This window comes from Meriones unguiculatus, chromosome 17 (genome assembly GCF_030254825.1).
Source record: "Meriones unguiculatus strain TT.TT164.6M chromosome 17, Bangor_MerUng_6.1, whole genome shotgun sequence".
Taxonomy (NCBI): Eukaryota; Metazoa; Chordata; class Mammalia; order Rodentia; family Muridae; genus Meriones; species Meriones unguiculatus.
The window spans coordinates 92,268,241-92,287,482 of NC_083364.1; the positions used below are offsets into that span (position 1 = coordinate 92,268,241).

The window sequence follows — 19,242 nt, forward strand, 5'->3', positions numbered from 1 at the left end:
CAAAGAGGAGCTGGGATGTGGCTTAGTGGTAGAGTACTCTCCCAGCATGCTAGAAGCCCCAAGTTCAGAATCCCTAGCACAACAGAGGGCTGGTTGGTAGGAAAGACACCAGTGTGCTATGCATACTATGCACGGGGGAACATGCCTGTGGTCTCAATACATAGAAGGACCAAGACAATGAAACTAAAAAGCTTTTGTGCAGCAAAGAAAACAGTCAGTCAAGTGAAAATATAGCCTGCAGAATGGGATTAAATCCTTGCCAGCTATACATCTGACAGGGCATTAATACGTGCATCATACAAAGAACTAAAAAGCAAAATGAAACAAATAAAAAAAACCTGAACAGCAAGAAAACAAATAACTCAATTTTAAAAATGGGCTACAGACTTGAATAGGGAGTTCTAAAAAGAAATTCAAAAATTCTGTATTTTGTAATTCTTTTAGCACCCTTAGCCCATAGATAAATACAAACCCAAACTCCCTTGAGATTTCATCTTACCCTAGGAAGACTAGCAGTAAAGAAAGTAAATGACAAAGACACTGGTGAGGGCGTGGGGAAGATGAGCCCACACTGACTATTGGTGGATGTGGAACTGATATAGTCACTGTGAAAATCAGTGTGGAGGTAGCTCAAAAACCTAAAACCATTCCCAGCTATGCCAGACCCAGGCATGTACCAAGAGGACACCATACCCTGAGAAAGAGACATTAGCACATTCGTGTTCATTGCTTCTGTCCACAGTATCTAGGAAATGGAATTAGCCTGGATATTCACCAAATGATGAGTGAATAATTTAAATATGCTAGACAGACATCACAGAGGTTTATTCAGTCATAAAGAAAAATTAAAATTCTGCAGGGAAATGGATGGAATTGAACATTATCATGAGTGAGGTAACGCAGGCCTGAAAGACAACTGTTACATGTTCTCTCTCTGTTGCAGATAGTAGATTAAAGTTTTTAGATTTCTGTATCTAACTTGATAGGATGTCTACAGAGGCCAGAAATAAAGGTACAGGAATGGGTGAGGACTGAGGGGAAGAAATAGTAAAACATGAATGATATGATAGATAGTATAGAGGGTAGAAGGTCTTATAAATGAGTGAATGAATTAATGAATGGAATGAATGTATGAGAGAGCAACTATTTTCGTTGAGTAATTATCAAAATTAGAATTCTAGAATTCTAACCTTCCAGGGTCCTGGAGACTGAGGTCTTCTTTCCTAAGAATGGCTCTCAGGTGCTTGAGAAATGCTTCAGGACATACTTTGGCAAATGTCAGCCCTTCTTTAGGCAAATGTCTGTTAGATCTATGTGGCCCATTGAGCAAGGACTGGGTTGGAGTGGACTAGGGAAGTCCTGAATTGCCCCAGATGATGTGGAATCAAGGCAGATTGTCTGTGTTGCTTGAGATGTAGTTTCATGCCCCATGGAATAAATATTTGATACAGAGATTAACTTCAGTTACACAAAGCTTAAGTCAGCTGTGATCCGCAGGATGTGAGGCTTGCTCAGTTGGTAAAGTGCTTGCTAGGCATGAGGATATCAGTTTGGATCTCCAGCATCCATGTAAAGGTTGGGTGTGATGGTGCGTGTTTATAATCCCATAGCTGAGGATATGGAGATAGGCAGAACTCACTGGCTAGCCAATCTAGTTGAACCAGCAAGCTCTAGATTCACCAACTCTGTCTCAAAAAAAAAAAAAGGTGGAGAATGATTAAGGAAGACACACACACACACACACACACATACACACGCATACATGCACACACTCATGCACAGGCCACACACAAATAAAACAAAGCTGCAATAGAGAATACAGTGGGGGAAAACAAACAACAGAAGCAGGGTCTTGGGCTGTACCACTGAAACTCAACCAACAGGCTCTGCAAGTATGCTTGGTTTCTGCACCGCGGTTGCAGAGAGAGCTCTAGCTCTATGACCTTAGGCAAACACTTAATGAGTTGGAGCCTCAGTTTCCTCAGCCATAAAAGGGGTAATAAGAATCTTTCCCCTCAATCATTGGGCAGACGTAAATAAAAGCATTTGCCACAAAGCCCAATACTCCAGCCTGATGCCTGGAATCCATACTGAAACAGGGAACTGACTCTTGAAAGTTATCCTCTGACCTCCACATGTGTGCCATGATACATATGCCTGCACACACACACACACACACACACACCTAATAACAACAACAACAATAATAAAGAACTTAAAAAACGAGAGAACACATCTTTCAGGGGATATTGAGGGTTAAATGCAATGACATGTAGACTGTGGCTTCAAGCCAAGCACAAAGGATGCCGCTGCATGAATGAGAGGCAGCCTCTGTACATAGCATGCCTATGGAGGCCACAGGATTCAGAAGGGCGGAGGGAGCCTTGTAGTTCCTGAAGGGCTGCTTTCCAACCAGCTCTGGTGGAAAGGGGCAAATGGCACAGCTGTTACATAACAGCTTACATAAGCACTTAGGGAAAGCTAACTCCACTTGAGGGCTGAGATTCAGCAGCAGGATCATTCCGACGGCCACTTGCCTCTCACTTTGCTCTCACTGCTCACAATAACCAGGACATTAAGATTATCAGAAGACAAAGAGACAGCACACTCAGTGATGAAAACCAGGTGAGGAACAAGGAAGGTGCTCCCATTCTCATCGACACTGTACTGGAAGCCATCTACTTTTGAAACTTAAGACAAGGTCACACTCTGCTACCCAGGCTGGCCTTGAACTTAGGCATTCCTGCCTGAGGCTCCCGAGTGCTGCGCTCATAGAACGGGGCCATCAGGAAAACGGGGCTATTGAAGAGCTGTGCGCACTTCCATGTGTGGCAGTGCTGGATGGACACTTCCCTCCTTTTAACCTCCTCAAAGTTTCTTATTTTGACAAAGTGGTTTTTGTCAAATGCTTCTCCTGCACCAATTGGTATGATCATGTTACTTTTGTCCTTTATTGTAATTTTCGTATGTTGAGCCGTCCTGATATCACAAAGAGAAGTCCTTCTTGATTATGGTGTTTGACTCTTTATGTGCAGTTGTATCTGGTTTGGGACTGTTTTGTGGAGGAGTTTAAAAAAAAAATTGACACCATATTCTTCAGGGATGCTGGTCTACAGATTTTTTTTTTTTCCTTCAAATATCTTTGTCTGGCTTTGGTTCTGTGTACTGGCCTCATGAAGTGAATTTGAAAGTTTTTCTTTGTGTCTCTGAAAGAGGCTGAGAAAGATTAGTATTAGTAATTGTTTAAATATTTGGGAGCATTCATTAGTGACACCACCTGGCCCAGATAACTAATTCTATTAATCCAATAGCCATATTAGTTACAACTGTTCAGTCTTTCTTTTCTTTTCCCCTTTTTAAAACATTTCCACCTCTGTAGCTCTGACTGCCTACTACTCAGCAGTAGACTAGGCTGGCCTCATTCTTAAAGAAGTTCTCCCAAATGCCACAATTACCAGTGCATGCCACTAACCTGGCATTGGACTGTGTGTGTGTCCTCATAGTTTGCATGTTTCTGGGTATTTTCCAAGTTCTTCTCAGTTCTTGTGTATACTGACATACTTACTCTTCACAGCAGAATACTCTCTATGCATTTGTGGTAGTTTGAATGAGGTTGGGAAGGATTAGGATGTGTGGTTTTGTTCAAGGAGGTGTGTCACTGGCAGCAGGTTCTTGCCACTAGACCTCTACTCTGTCAACATGAACTCTGAAACCATAAGTACAATCAAATTCTTTGTTTTATAAGTTGCCTTGGTTATGGTGCTTTGTCACAGCAACAGAAAGGTAACAAGGACGTTCTTACTTAGTCTCCAGTGCTATTCCAATCACCGTCCAATTTCCTCACTGGACACCTGTGTGGATGTTCTACTACTGAAAGCTGAAGTCTGATAGGACTACTGCTTGCTGTCTATCTCTTCCGTTAGTCCTACCATTTTGGTGTTCTGAGGTGGGAAGCATAAAGATTTACAGCTGTTGTATCTTTCTAGTATACTGACAGCTTTATCATTAAGTCGAACCTTTGTCTCTTGTGAGCTTCAGACCTGAGATCTATTTTGTTGCTGTCAGTACAGCCACCCTACTCTATTCGGGGAAATCTTTTCCTGTCCCTTTACCTTACTTGTGTCCTTAAATCCAAACAGTGTTTCTTATAAAAAGCATATAATTTAGTTTTTCATTTTTAAATCCATTCAGCTACTATATGTCTTTGATTGATGAATTTAACCCTCTACATTTAAAATAATCATGGATAGGGAAGGTTCTGTGGTTGCACTTTTATTGACTGTTTTCTTTTCGTAGCTCTTCTGTATGGATTTCCCTTCTCTTTGATTTTGTATTTGTATACTGTGGGCTATTTTTCTCTTAACTTCCCTTGGGACCCTTCAGTAAAAGTAACGTCCTCTGTGTTGAGAAGAGAAAGCCAGGATGGACAGGCAGTCTATTGGATATGTGTCACGAAGCCTTCTTATTTGAAACAGGACAGGAGGCAGATCTCTGTAAGCTCAAGGTCAGCCATTTACACAGTGAGTTCTAAGCCAGCCAAGACTACATAGCAAGACCTTGTCTCAAAAACAAATTAAAACAGAAATGAGGGCAAGTGAGTTTTATCTCATCATAGAGTTAAAGAAGTCCCCTCCTGACATACTTCAAACACACTTACGTCCAGCGTTACTGTTCACACCCCTCTGTGTGGCTCTATGTACTGAGCTGATCTCAGACATAGCTGTCGAGCTCTTCCCAGACTCAAAGCCAAGCTGCATCAGATTTTCAATGCTCTGGACCTAATACCCCTTCTCTATACAGATACACTTTCACATAATCTGTGTATTCAAGCTTATGTGAGGATAAATTCCACTCAAGCGAGAGAAGAACAACAATGGAGACCAGTACTGCAAAAAAGGTAAGCATTTGAAATAGCTAAAATGGATTAAATAAAACAGACAGCAACTCAGATAGAAACTAGAAAACAACTTATACACCATCAGCAAGCAAAATGTGCACCATCAGTATAACGTCTGCCTCACACATCTGATGACCTGTATTTGATCACTAGTAAGTGAATAATCAAAGACATGGAAATTCAAAATAAAGCTGACTTTCCAGCTCTCTGACTGCTAAAGAGATAGGAATTAAGGGGGAGGATTAAAAATACATACAAGCATTTTGAAGGACCATTTAGAGGAAATCTATCAAGCACCATAGGTACTTTTAGTAGCTTGCATTTCACAGTGCAGAAGAATATATGCACGGATTCAGAGTAAACATGTAGCTCTGCCTAACACTGAACAACTAAAGCCAGCCACATGTCCAACAATAGGTGTAACACACTGGATGATGTCATAAAGGTGACCTTACTTGGGAATAAGGTATTTGAAGATAAAATTAGTTAAGGCGGGGTCATATACAGCATTTGATGACTGGATCCTTACAAGGTGCAGAGAAAACACACAGGATTAGAGACAGATACTTATAGAAAAGAAATTCACTGTTACAGAGTGATGGGGACACAAGCCAAGAACAACTAGAGTCACAAAATTCTGAAAGAATCAAGGAAGGATTCTTTCCTTGGGCCTCAGAGGCATAATCACTCTATTGACATAAAGTTATGGAAGAATTCATTTTTGTTTTTAGAATCCATCTCATTTGTTATAACTTTTTATGGAAACAGTAGAAAAATAACACAGCGAATCAGTTAAAAATACAACATACACACAGCTGGAGATGGGAGCAAGGCCTTCAATATATTCTTTTTTATCTTTTGGTTTTTAAACCATGTAAATATAGTTCTTTTCACAAAATAACCATAAGTAAAATAGCATTCCGTTTATTTTCTTATAACTTAGCTATATGGACATTACTTTTCACACTTCAAAACCACAGTAAAAAGAAAAAGCACTATATTCTTTATTGTAAGATTTACATTGAAAGAAATGTAAGAAATTACCTAGTCTGACATACAAAATAGTAGGTCCCAATTATACCCACACCTTATTTCCTAGACCCTGTGAGTTAGGGTATATTCAAATGGAATTAGTTGAAGATGGCTGCTGATCAGATGACTTTAAACAGTGTTTTTGGAGTATTCATGTGGACCCAATATCATGACAAAGGTTTGTACAATGCATGAAAGGTGGTGCTGGGGAAATAGCTCCATCTCTACAGTGCCTGCCTCACAGCTGAGGGCCTGACTTTGACCCTAACCACCATGTAAAAATGCCAGGCATGGTGGTATACCCTTGTTATCCCAACTTTGGGGAGGTAGAGACAAGAAGATCCCTGGGGTTCTCTGGCCATCCAGTCTAGACTAGTTGGTAAGTTCCAGGCAAAAACAAAAACACAAAACTTGTCTCAAAGGAGGTGGATGGCATTTCTCAGAATGACACTCCAGGCTGCTCTCTGGCCTCCACACCCCTGTGCGCGCACATGCATTGCAGCATGTTCTTTTCATTCTACAACGTATACACAAAGAACTGTAGGATAAACTACTTTTCCCTCAAACACATTTGTTACAGTCAAGACTCCTGGCACCTTAAAATATGCTCTACTCTTTTAGAAAAGGTGTTTTTAACAACATTTGTGGAGCATTTCTCACCTTCAGAAATAAACAAGGTGCTACTCTAGACTCACTCTTGAACCAATTTACTAAGAACCACTTTCTCACCCTACCAAACTGGTCAGACTTGTCCCCTGAGGTAAAACTGAACTGTAGCTCACACTTCAGACTCATTCTGGGTTTTTATTCCCACAAAGATAAAGAAAATAAAGAATTTCCCCAAAAGACAAAGCTGCCAGTCATTCAGTTCCTTGAAAAGTTAATGCAAATGTCAGAGGATCATGGTAACTGTCAAACTGAAAAATATCCCTAACAACTGGTGTGATGTAAGGTGTGGGAACCCTGTGCTGTAATCCAGCAGGAGGTTAACTGAAAGACCATGGAAGACACTGGAGAGGGAAAGAGAAGCCCGCCCAGGTGGCACAAAAAGAAACACTATTTTGGCCAATAGAAGAAAGCTGTCATACCCTGAAGACGTAGGATAACAGCACAGCTTCTTGTGGAATGTAGACCCTTGGAGTCTTATGTCGAGTTAATTTACTCAGACCTGCTATGCAAAATAAGAGTAATTACAGGGCAGTGCTGATGCACGCCTTTATTCCCAGCAACTGAGGAGGCAGAGGCAGATGGATCTCTGTGAGCTCAAAGCCAGCCTGGTCCACAGAGTGAGTTCCATGACAGCCAGGGCTACAATGATTAGAGTTTAGTTTGGACTGAAACAAACCTCATCAAGCACTTTAAGAAGCATAGGCCTTGAGTTCAGAAAACCTGGCTCAGACCTAGACACTACCATTACTAGGTTGTGACTATTTTCATGCGCCTATCATGTTAAATTCCCAGCTTACAAATGGAATAATTGCATCTGTCTGACCTGTACATGTAAAAACAGTATAAGGAGTGTGAAGACAAATCATGGGCTCAGAGTCAAGGAAGAGCCAGGTATGAGAAGGAGATGGTAGCAGAAAGGAGACACTGGAATGGTTACCAGCACAGTGTGAAATGCCTGTTTTCTCTGGAAAAGCAAACACAAGACCTCTGTCCCAAACAAGCAGTTTCTCATGAAAAGTCCACACACCACGTCAACATCTTATTCCAGAAGCCATCCTCATCCACTAGCCAGTTACACATTGGCTATCTCAGTCTACTGCCCAAGTCTGTGACTTGTGACCCCCTTTCCAGTTCATCTAGTTAAACTATTCAAGAACAGACAACCAATGATTACTCCCCTTCTTACTTTATGTACCAACTGAGATGCTTTCACAAGCATGTGAAGAAAGCTTATCTCAAAAGTGGCTTAACACTTTGCTATCTCCTGAAAACATCCACAGAAGGGCTGGCTTCACCTTAGCTAATTAATGGGATGGAACGATAGTCTTTCAGCTGCAACATTCTTGGCTCATTTTACTGAAGTTAATTTCTATCATGTCTGTGAGAAGGTTGCCCTAGGGCATGAGGAAAAGCCAGTCTGAGTCTTCATTTTGCTTATTGTCATTTAAGAAAAAGAACATTTTTTAGAAGCTTCCAAGTGGTTCTCCTTCTGTCTTGAGGACCAGAATTAGTGGTTCAGAAGCTCACAGCTAAGCTCCTTACTGGAGATGAGAATGAAATGAGTGTGGTGGGTTTAGATGGACAAGATCTTCAGTTACAGAAAGGAGGGCAGACAATGGAATAAAGCCGAGTTCTGCTAGTGTGGAACTAGTGGAAAGAGATGCCAGAGAGATAAGCAGCCATGCCTGCTGGAATGGCAGAAGAATCTTTATAGTTCAAGTGTCTGTGGGAAATGTGCTTAAGTTGAAGGGGAAGGCACACCATTAGAGACACTAACAATTTAACTAAATCCAAAATGAAACTCATTCTTTCCTTCAACCCTTAATTACTAACAACCCCTTCTACTGTGCCAACATTCTGGAGGCACCATGTACTCCTTTCTTCTTGAACCCTACAGTCTAATCACCAGTCAACCCTGTTCATGGTGCTTTACAATATACCTAGATTATAGCCCAGGAGTTGCTAGATGACTGGCCTTCCCTGCAATGGTACAAAACCAGCCATGTTCCAGTACCAGAGAAGTGGAGAGCAGCTAGCAGCAGCCTTACAGCATGGGATTGGCTGTCCTCCTGATGGGCAGTGACAAGGAATGAATTTCATGCAGCTCTGTGGATGATGGTGGGATGGTGGGATAAGAAAACAGACAGATGTGGACGAACAAGATAGATGCCGTGTGAGGCTGCAGCTGACATTCTGGTTTGTAGACACAGGAGAATAACTGCTATGGGTATTACCATAAAAGGACATCTGGGAATGTGGCACAGGCTAATATCTAATAGAGATAGATGGAGGGGCTATGTCAGAAGAATACAGACTGGCTTTATTCTATGTTTCCTGATTGGTTAGGGTATCTGGGCAATAGGGTATCTGGATAACTCCAAATGTGTGTATAATGAGAATAAAATTCTGAAAATGTTCAACAATTGCATTTTTTTACATCATATTCTGTTACCTTTTCATTTCCAAGTTTAATTTGTGTTCTAAAAAAGGAATACTCACCCCAAGAACAAAGAGGTAACTGCACTGAATGCCAAACATGATTTTCTTAGGTCTTAGCATGAGGCAATCAGAGAGCTTGCTTCACCTGTGATGGTTCCATCCACACTTGAAATGAACATGTATGATCATCAGTAGCAGCTCATTTGACCCTCAAAAGTTCCAGTGTGGACAATGAACTGTAGACTCACCCTATTTAAGCATTAGTTAATTCTCTGTTGCCATGACCAAGGCAAGTTATATAAACAGGAGTTTGTTTTGACATATTTTTAAAGGTTAAAGGTCTATTATGATGAAGTAGGGCATGGTTAGCTGGTGGAGCTCAAAGGGTATGGGAATTAGAAGAAGGGAAAGACTATAATCTCTTTTTGTTGTTGTTGTTGAGACAGGGTTTTTCTGTATAGCCCTGCCTGTCCTAGACTTGCTTTGTAGACCAGGCTGGCCTCAAACTCACAGTGATCTGCCTGCCTCTGCCTCCCAGAGTGCTGGGATTACAGGCATGAGCCACCATGTCCTGTGAGATTATATAATCTCAAAACCCTCTCCCATTGACATATTTTCCCAGCAATGCTGCATCATCTAAATTTCCCTAAATAGTACCCCCACCTGAGAACCAAGTGTTCAACTATCTGGGCCTATGAGGAACATTTCTAATTCAAATCACCACGCCCTTATCTTTCATTGAGCAAAGATTTTCTAAATTCCTTTGGGATCCAAAATACAGAGTTAGTTTTCTATAAAAGGTCATGGAATTTTATAGTGGGGCCAGGGGTACTGCTCAGTGGAAGAGAAATGCCTGAAACTCTGAGCTTCACTTCAGCAGTGAAAAGCAGAAAAAAGGAAAATAAAATGAAAGGGAAAATGAATTTTACTATGAACCAGGGGTATCAAGTAGTCAGGGTGAAAAAATTACAAAATAAAAAAGAAGTCAGGGTGTGAGGTAAAGCAATAGCTCTTTAAGAATGGCCCACACAGCAATAATTACTGGAAACTCATTAGAAATGCACATAGTCTAGTCTCTTATGCCTGGGCTACTCAGTCAGAAGCTGTGGTGATTGCTGAGTCAGCTCCTGTGCATTCTAACTCGGGTAAATTTGAGGTTGTCTGCATATAAAAAGTGAGAAATAAAAATCAAAACGACTGTGAGATTCCATCTTATACCAGTCAGAATGGCTAGGATCAAAAACTCAAGTGACAACACATGCTGGCAAGGATGTGGAGAAAGGAGAACATTCTTCCATTGCTGATGGGAGTGCAAACTTGTACAACCTCTCCGGAAAGCAATCTGGTACTTTTTCAGAAAATTGGGTATAGTGTGCTACCTCATGACCACCCCTGGGCATATACCCAAAAGATGCGCTACTATATAACAAGGACACCTGCTCAACTATGTTCATAGTGGCCTTTATTCATAATAGCCAGAAACTGGAAACAACCTAGATGTACCTTAACCAAAAAATGGATAAAGAAAGTATGGCACATTTACACAGTGGAATACTACTCAGCTATTAAAAACAAAGTCATCATGAAATTTTCAGGCACATAGATGAAACTAGAAAAGATCATCCTGAGTGAGGTAACCTAAGCCCAGGAAGACACACATGGTATGTACTCATTATAAGTGGATATTAGACCTATAGTACAGGATAAACATAGGACAATCCACAGACCCAAAGACGATAAGCAACAAGGAGGGCCCAAGGGAGGGTGTTAGATTGTCTCAAGGAGAAATAGAATAGACAACAGAAGTGGATGGAGAGGGAACTGAGCAGTAGAAGGAATGGGGAGGGAAACGAGGACAAGGATCAGATGTGGGGAGAATGGGGGGTGGGAGGTGAGAGGGCTGGGACCAAGAAGGAAAACTGAGGGGGCAATCTCTTTGACAAACCTGTGACAGGGTAGGTTCCTGGGAGGATATGGGTATGACTCTTAAGTGGGACTCCTACCAAGGAGGGACATGAGGACTAAAGTGACCACCTCCTAGCAAGGTAGGACTAGTGTGTGGGGGGGAACAACAACCCACCCACAAAACCTTTGATTCAAAAAATTACCCTGCCTACAAGAAGTGCAGGGATAAAAAAGGAACAGAGTTTGAGGGAATGTCCACCCAATGATTGACCTAATATGAGATCCACCCCATAGTAGAGAGGCAGCCCCTGACTCTATTAATGATGCTCTGCTATGCATGACAGGAGTCTAACACAACAGTTGTCTAGGAGACTACACCCAGCAGTGGCTGAGACAGATGCTGGGACTTGCAGCTAAGCATGAGGCAGAGCTCTGTGGGTCTTGTGGAAGTGTTGGGGGAAAGATGGAAGGACCTGGAGGGGGCAGGAATCCCACAGGAAGACCAACAAAGACAACTATCCTAGACCCATGGGGCTTTATAGAGACTGAGAAATCAACTAAGGAGCATGTATGGTCTGGACCTAGAACCCTTGCACATATGTGGCCAATGGGTGGCTTGGTCTTCATGTGGGTTGCTTGGTGAGGGGGGTGGGCTGTTTCTAACGTGGACTCTATTGCCTTCTTTTGGATCACTTCCCTCTGGCAAGGCTGCCTTGCCTGCCTCAGTGAAGTCCTGATGTGACTTAATGTGCTGGGGAGAGCTGATGTGGAGGGAGGGGCTTCCCCTTTTCTGGTGGGAGAGAAGGGAAGGAAGAAAGACGGGAAGGGGGACTGGCAGGAGAGGAGGGAGGGAACACTCTGGGAATGTAAAATAAATAAACATAAATAAAAATTAGTAAAAAAAGAAAAGTGAAACACCTTAAAGAAGAGAGCTGTAGAGGAAGCATATGGCCTGAGCCATGTGGGTCCTCCCTTCCCTTCTCCTGGTGTAGTTTTGGGGAGCACTCATGATGTATATATAGTAGAGGTGGTGCAGAAGCAAAGATCTGGGAACAGCTCTGTATGGAAACATCTCAACATCATAACCAGTGACAGCGACGGGGGAGGCAGCTGTGGAGGAAAGTGTGAAGATAGGGAAGCCTGAGGAACAGCATCTGGCCTATGCCTAACACCCTGACATTTTTAGGGCCCCTGTGAGAATATGAAAATGCCCTGTTTACTAGGAGAAGACTGGGGGTACAGCAAAGAGGAGGGACCTGGTGATGGGAGGCAAACAGTCAGAACTGCAGGTGATAGAAATAGGGCCAGTCTTACTGTAGCCAACTCTGCAGCAGATGAAAGCTGGGCCAACTGACTGTGCCAGCACCTCATACCTAGGACGTGATTTCCCCTTTGGGGCCAGGCCTCCGACAGCAGTTAGGAAGGGGGAAAGCAGCAGATAGCTAGCAGGAAGAGAACTGTCCTCAATCTGAGGACAGCAGATGGGAGAAAGGTGCTGATCTTACCAACTCCAGTAACAGGAAGGTCTAACCATACAGGGAACTCCTAGTCTCACTAAATTTTCTCGCTGTATTGTTCCATGGTCACAATCTACAGGAGATACGAAGAGGCTGCTAGTTAGCCTGGGCCCTGGAAACCTTAAAATCAGACTCGGCCAGGCTCAGCCAGGCTCAGCCAGGCTCAGCCAGGCATTGTCAGCAGGCCATTTAAACAAGTAGCAATGAAATACAAAATGCAAAAAAAAATACAAACAAGCAAACCACAAGCTGGGCATTAGTGCATACACCTTTAATCCCAGCACTCAGGAGGCAAAGGCAGGTGGATCTCTGTGAGACCACCCTTGTCTACATAATGAGTTCCAGGACAACCATGGCTGTGTAGAGAGACCCAGTTTTAAAAGACAAACAGCACATTGAAGCCAATGGTGAGAAAAGTGTTTGAGGTAGTGTTTCTCCCTCCCTCTGGCCATAGGGGGAGATTTTGCTAGGACAAGAAAACCCATGAAGATCTTTTGAAGGAGCAGATCAGAAGTTGCCTGGAGCTGGGGAAGGAAGAATGGACTAAGCATGACGAAACTTGCAGAACTGGTGAACAGTTTTGTTTTTTTTTTAAGACAGGGTTTCTCTGTGTAGCCTTGGCTGTTTTGGAAAGTACTCTGCAGACCAGGCTAGCCTCGAACTCATAGAGATCCACCTGCCTTTGCCTCCTGAGTTCTCGGATTAAAGGCATGTGCCACCACCGCCTGCTTGGGCTGGTGAACATGTTTTAAAAGTACTATTTTAGTAGAAGAGAGCCAGTTGAATTTACCCCTTCCCCCAAAGAAAAACCCAACCCAACAACAAAAAAACTTCCAAGAACAAAACCAAAACCATGGTTACAATGGCATGCTGTCTTCCTGCCTCAAGATATATGTATATGTATATATATTTCAACAATTTCCTTCTCTATAAACAGAAAATCAATTATCACCGTGTTTCCCTGCTAAGTCTCCTTTAGTGACTTTTCCTCTCAATTACTAAGAGTTGCTTTGACCACATATAATGGAAATCTGGTTATACCTATTCAATCAAATAGATTTGTCTTTCTTTTGAGGCAGTGTCACGAAGGCTATTTTTGTGTTAGGGAATGGACTTAGGACCCCCCTCTTGCTAAGCGTGCCTGCCACCCCTAAGCCCTACCACCACACCAGCAGAGTCATCCTATGACAGATGATCTGACTGGATTAATTGCCCTGATTTGCAGTTTTGCTTCCTAAGATTCCAGTTACTTTTGGTCAAGTAAAGTCTGGAATATGAAATGGAAAATTCCAGAAAAAGCAGTTCTTAAGTATTAAAGTACATGCCTTACCCTGCCCGGAAAGGGCTTGAATCATTCTTTTGGCAGCCCATGTGTGTTGTATCTGTGGCATTAGTCACTTAGCTGTCACAGCTAACAGATCCACTGTCAGATCTCCCAGTGACTGTCTGCAATGAACTATTAAACTGTAAGAACAGTGAAGCTGGAAATCTCCATGTGCTGAAGAGAAGGCACAAAGCATGTTGGGGCATGGCTCTACACAGAGCCCAAGGATGTGCAAGGCCAGGATTTGAGCCGAAGCACTGGAGGGAAAAAACTAAAGAGGAGAAGCCACGAAGTGTTTCTTAGGCAAAAAGAAAAAAGTACAAGATATTCTGAAAAAAAAAAAAAAAAAAAAAGAAAGAAAAAAGATCTTATTCACATATAATTGATTATAATCTAGTATTGTAATTTATTATAATTGCTAATCTCTTTTGTGCCTAATTTATAAATTAAATCTTATTCTATGCATGTATAGGGAGAAAACAGCATATTACCCATAACTTCAAGTATCCATTCACTGAGGAGCTTGGAGTGTAGCCCTCATGGGTAGGAGGGGACCACTGTATTTGAAGAAGCATGTGGTGACCCTGGGGTAATATAATGATACCAAACAGAATGTATCTGTATTAGCTGCTTTTCTGTTGCTGTAAAAAAAACTTACAGAGATAATTTTTCTTGGTTTATGGTTCTAGAGGGATAAGAGTTCATGATGATGGCGAGCCGGGCAGCAAGCAGCAGCCAGGCAGCAGGAGTACCTAGAGCACAACGAGAAACAAGGTAAGGCTATCCAATCTCAAAGCCCATCCCAGTGACAAAATTTTCCCACCTCAGTATCCTCAAACAGTGCCACCAACTGGGAAATGAGGATTTAAATGTCCGACTCTACTGTGGTACATTTCTTATTCAAAACATTCAGTTTCTTTTTACACCCTTTGTCTCATTCACCCTGACCAGGTCTCAAAAATTGTCTCAAAACTGTCACTGTTGAGACTTTGAAAGCACTAATCCCAGGACTTACGCTGTTATCAGTCTTATCTTAATGACAGCCCTGTTAGGCGGCAAGTCCAAGATGTGCCCTTTAGCCTACATCTCTCTTCCCTGACTGGCCATACCTGGTGGCCACTGTTCTATTCTTTTCTACCTGCTTGGCTACTTATTCTTACTCCGTGGCCCAGCCTGGGACTCACAATCCTCCTGCCTCAGCCTCTTGAGCACTGGATTACAAATGCCCACCACCATGACCACACTGACTTTATTTTTAGATTGTTCATTGACTAATACCATACAACTATTTTTCTTTCGTTGTGTAGCCACTTGCACTTAGCACAGTGTCCTGCAGGCCGACTGCACTGTCTAGTATTGCAGTATTCTCTTTCCTATGACTGAGCAGCATTTCAGGTGAGGGAGTAGGAAAGGGAGATCTCTACCAGAAGTTCTTTCTCCCTTCAATTGTCCCCCGATGGACATGCAGGTTATTTTACTATCCTGGCCATTGTGCATCAAACCTGGGAGCACAGATATCTCCGAGAGAAACTAAGTGAATTTCCATCCAGAACATACCAGCAGAGGGATTGCTGGGCCATACTGCAAAGTTTTAATATGGTTTTCTATCGTCATTCCCACCAACAATGTAGGAAAGTTCTTCTTTCCTACAGCCCCATAACATTTAATGGTTGGCTCTTCAAGAACAGCCATCCTAACAGGTGTAAGGGGACTGCTTGTTATGGACTGATTTGCATTCCCTGGTGACTAGTGATCATACAATTTTGCATCTGGGTTCTTTGAAAAAAACTTGTGTGTGTATGCAGGGGGCACACAGGCCAGAGCATGTATGTGAGGTGAGAGGACAGTCTGTATTCTACTTTGTGAGTTCAGGGATTGAACTCAGGTTGGTATGCTTGACTGCAAGCATCTCTACCCACAGAGCCATCTCACTAGCCCTCTCACTAGTCTGTACTCTGCTGTGTAGTAAAGTTGGAGAATCTCTGCTTCAGAGAGACCTCTTAAACCATAAAAAGTTATATAACTGGCACTCGCTTGGCTCCTAATACTGGTGTGGTAGATCACCAAGCAAATTATATCCCCTAAAGGAGATGACAGACATGGCATGTCTATATAGGCCAGACATAGAAATGACCTGGGCTCAGAAATGTGTCCAGTTTGGTGGTTTTAAATAACTTACACCTCAGGAATGTATATTCTAAATTAAACCTGTGTTCCTAAATCCACACTCCTTAATAAATAGCACCCGTCTCCCCAACTCTGCATATCTACAATATGTCAGAGTGAGGCTCCAGTTTCATTATCTCTGCCTTTCTCCCAGCAACCATTCAGGCTGGGCCTTAACTTATCATGTTTCCCCAAAGGCTCCTCTGCCTTCAGCCTCACCCCATCTCCTTTGTACCCACACATGCAGATATGGAGTGACCATCCTCACAGGTAATACTAATCACTCTGTCTCTGCTTAACTGCCTATGGTGACTTACCTGTCTGTCAGAAAATGCCTTTGAGCATTTGAGACCGAATCTGCATTATGCTTGCTTAATCTTCTAAAAGTTTACTTTTCTTGTGTGGTAAACAGTGCCTGCTGGCTGAGTTCTAACCTCACAACCCATGTACAGGCAGAAGAGAACCAACTCCACAAAGCTGTCCTGTGCCCTCCATACCTAGTATGTGGCATGTGCAGCACAGACATCGTCTTACACATATGAAGTGTCAGAGTGGCAGCCCATTTCCAGTTAGAGCTCTTGCTAACTTCCTTTTGTTTCAGGTCCCACAGAGCATTTATCTATCGTACATCTGTGCAATGTGCACTTATGGCACAAATACACAGAATCAGTTTCAATTTAATGAGGCCCAAGTTCCTACAGTGACTCCCGTGTGCAGCCAGGCTGCCACCAGCTCCACCCAGGTACCTTTGGCTAACAGCTTGATCTGATCAATGTGATACAGGGGCTCCTGATGATCTGACACCAACCAGGGACTTCCAGAGAGCTTAGCATATGCTTCATTGCCAGGATGACTAACTCTCAATTCACTTGTAAACTGCTAATTTGGGATACTTACTCCTGCTTAACAATGTAAATTCATTTGTCATATCTACCCCATCCTGTTCTGTGCTCCCCTCTCGTTGACAACCCATTAATAGCTTTCAAAAAATGTCTCAGATACTTCAAGCCTCTCTGGTTTAATCTTAGAGTTCATGCTTATTTTTAATTGTTTAGGTTTTTTTTTTTTTAAAAAAAAAAAACTTATTTACATTAAATGTATGCAGGTAGGATTAATGCCATTTTGACCATCTAATTTGTGCTCTAGTTCTGAGTGTATGTGTTCCTTAATATTAGAAGATAACAATATCCTTGTACATTTCACCTTTGGAGTTTTACTTAGTTCTGATATGTCCTATAATTAATTCATGTAAAGAAGACTGTTACTAAGGGCATTGGGGCAAAGGCCTTGGTGACAATCCCTCTGTGGTTTGTGATTTGCAGATTTATACAAAAACTACAAATGACTAAGAATACTGCTATAAAAAGGAAATGTTTTGAGTCACAGAAGAAAAGCATTTTAGGTAGAAGAATCGTCTCCAGAAAAGAAAGAAGAAAAACTGGAAATGCAAGTGTGAATTTCTGCTTTGCTGTGTTATTTACCTCTTATTCACTACAGACCATTAAAGGCAATTCTCAGGACACATGAAAACTTGCTGAGTCAAGCCAGGTGCAGGCCTGTAATCCCAGCCATGCTGGAGGCTAAAGGAGGAGCATCACAGAATAAGGCATGCTTGGGCTATAGTGTGAGTCACAGTGCTGGACTGGGTAAATCAGTAAGAAGTGCAAAGAGAGGATGTAACTCATGGGATAGCTCTGCCTACCATGTGCCTGGCCTGAAGATCAATCCCAGCACCACTAAACAACCTCTCCATCATTCCTGAGGAAACCAGTGCATCTGGATGGACCACTCCCATTCTGACAGTCAGACTCAAGGTGGAATCCAGCATGCAACAAACAGCATGGAAGCCCAAACTGTTTCAGGGTTCTGTTGATTTCCTGGTGATGGTGACTCTCTTTGGAAGCAGATTGACATAAAAGCAATTATCTCAAAATTGCAATTATCTCCATGCCAGAGTCCCTTACTTTTTCTCAGCAGCAGTTCAAAATAATGGGACTACGATTAGATTAAGAGTCAGGAATACCTCAAGGGCAGGGGACTTGAAATATCAAAGTTGGGATAAACTGGCTGACACAAGAATACATGTAACATTTAGATGAAATATGCCCTCTCCCAACAGATGATAAATGTCGAAATTACATCTGATCATCCTGCCATAACAAATACACTTCTACAAGGCTCCAAAGGTCAAGTTCAGATTTGGAATTCTTGGGCTTTGTTGCCTGCCTGCCTTTCCTCTTTCTCCTACTCCTGCTCCTTGTCACTCTGAGAGAGGTCTACAGTCAGCCCAGCTGTGTACATTGGTGACAGTCTCTTTTTTTGCCCGTTTAAATCCTGGAAGCCGTACTAGGCAATTTGGGCAGGAAATGCCAAGATCATGGGCTTTGAAGACAGGAGTTCTCAGCCTGGGTTTGTAGACAGTGGTAGAGCCCAAGTCTGTATGTGCAAAGACCTGGGTCTAACGCCTAGGTCTTTGGTGATGTCTGATAAAGAAGAGTTGGTGATGTCTGGGAACATTTTTGGTTGTCACAAAATGGGATACGTTGGTGCTTGGTAACAAAGAAAAGGATGTTCTTGTATGTTAGTGAGAAGAGGCCAGAGAGATGTTACTAAGCATCCTACAATGTAGAGGATAGCCACAACAAATTACCCAGCTCAATACGTAAACAGTGCAAAGGTTATATAACTCAAATACTATTAGGTATCTAACCGCTAAAATTCTGTAATCCTGAGCAGAGGTGAAGTTCCAGGTGGGGGCCACCTAGTTTGGCTTCCCAGGAGATACTGCCTGAGGAAGGGTACAAGCTCTGCTGGGGATTCACTGTGCAGGTGCTGGGAAGGCTCCACTCCTCTAATCCTATGGAATAGGAAGCCCAGGCCTGGTTTTCCAGGAACCAAAGAAGAGACCACTCATCTTCCTTTGAGTGTTTCAAGAGTGGCTATCATTGTTCGAGAGAGGCCCTTTGTACCCAGGGCCGCCTGCTTTCTCAGCAAGTTTACAATGTACTGAAATCCAACTCTTAACTTCCTGCAACCCAAAGAAAGTCTGGCTTTGGGCAAAGGCCCTTTGGCTGGGATTTGTACTTACATAACTTTTCAGTATATATGCAAGTTATCTGGAGAACACTAGTAAGAATAATAATCAGAACCATAGACATGTATACCATCCTATCTTACACAGACTAACGAAATAACAGTTTTAGTATAGTTTAAGCATGACCACTAAAGGGGCAGGGTGTGTGGCTGAAGGATGACAAGACATTCCTGGAGTGTCTCAAGAGAGAATGAGAGCA

General features: G+C 42.5%; 1 long non-coding RNA gene across 1 annotated transcript; it reads left to right on the forward strand.

Moving 5' to 3' along the window:
• The first annotated feature begins 2,491 nt into the window (after positions 1-2,491).
• Positions 2,492-18,098, forward strand: LOC132648600 (uncharacterized). Its single transcript, XR_009587032.1, has 4 exons — positions 2,492-2,625; positions 4,801-4,897; positions 14,473-14,557; positions 17,272-18,098. It is a non-coding gene; the product is annotated as an uncharacterized LOC132648600 (long non-coding RNA).
• The last annotated feature ends 1,144 nt before the right edge of the window (positions 18,099-19,242 follow it).